This window comes from Sinocyclocheilus rhinocerous, unplaced genomic scaffold (assembly GCF_001515625.1).
Source record: "Sinocyclocheilus rhinocerous isolate Xijiao unplaced genomic scaffold, SAMN03320098_v1.1 scaffold4536, whole genome shotgun sequence".
Lineage (NCBI taxonomy): Eukaryota > Metazoa > Chordata > Actinopteri > Cypriniformes > Cyprinidae > Sinocyclocheilus > Sinocyclocheilus rhinocerous.
In genome coordinates this window covers 197078-197995 of record NW_015666165.1, presented here as the reverse complement: position 1 = coordinate 197995, position 918 = coordinate 197078, and the positions used below count along the sequence as shown (strand labels likewise).

Here is a 918-nt window from a genome sequence, read left to right as displayed (position 1 = left end):
ATCAATAGGGCCCTGCGCCTTTCTGGCTTGGGCCCTAATAATAAGAAACGGAGCAATTCCAATAGGGTCCTCACACCATCGGTGCTCGGGCCCTAATTAATATTGCACAATAAGCCAAAGAATGGGCTTTAAAAATATTTTGCGTTAAAAATCCTCAATATGGACTGAATCTCAATTATATACATATGAGAAGAAAAAAAAAACCTTACCACATTTTTGGGGTCTGCACTGAGTCCTCCACCTGCGTGGCCGTGCCAGCACTGTCTCTCTGGAATCTGCAAATACTAAAACACACCGACTCTTTAACACTTCTGACAGCAGACTGCATTTCACTTATTGTGCTAAAGCATGAATCAATGTCATGAAAAAAAAAAAGTCTTATTTTCCACATACTTTTCCTGCTTCTAAGATCTGTGGGCTGTTCTGAGCTCTGCTGTTGGACCACGTTGATGACGCTCAGCTTTCACTTGACAGCTGAAAGAAAGTCAAGAAATACAAGGTAAGAAATTTTAAATAGAATATGGAATGTATATTAGTCTTCTCAGTGGATTACTTTAGAATTATGTACATACACTAACGTTCAAAAGTTTGGGATCAGAACAGGAAACTGTTGCTGCTTCATATTGTTTTGGAACCTGTGATACTTTTTACTGGATTCTTTGATGAATAAAAGGTTAAAAAGAAGAACATTTCTTTAAAATAGAAGTATTTTCTAACAATATACACTACCGTTCAAAAGTTTGGGGTCGGTGCATTTTTATTCTTTCTTTTTTTGAAAGAAATGAAAACGTTTATTCAGCAAGGATGTGTTAAATTGTTAAGAAGTGATAGCAAAGATTTATATTGTTAGAAAAGATTTATATTTTGTATAAATGCTGTTCTTTTTAACTTTTTATTCATCAAAGAATCCTGAAAAAA

General features: G+C 35.0%; 1 protein-coding gene across 2 annotated transcripts in view; it reads right to left on the bottom strand.

Annotated features, from left to right (window-relative positions):
- Positions 1-918, bottom strand: part of LOC107731806 (ATP-binding cassette sub-family B member 7, mitochondrial-like) — a 68632-nt gene that overhangs the window by 54770 nt on the left and 12944 nt on the right. For both annotated transcript variants that reach the window (XM_016542984.1, XM_016542983.1), the window contains exons 2-3: positions 394-474; positions 210-284 (exon numbers count right to left, since the gene is read on the bottom strand). The gene's annotated coding sequence lies outside the window, so the exon portion shown is untranslated. The remainder of the gene's footprint in view (positions 1-209; positions 285-393; positions 475-918) is intronic.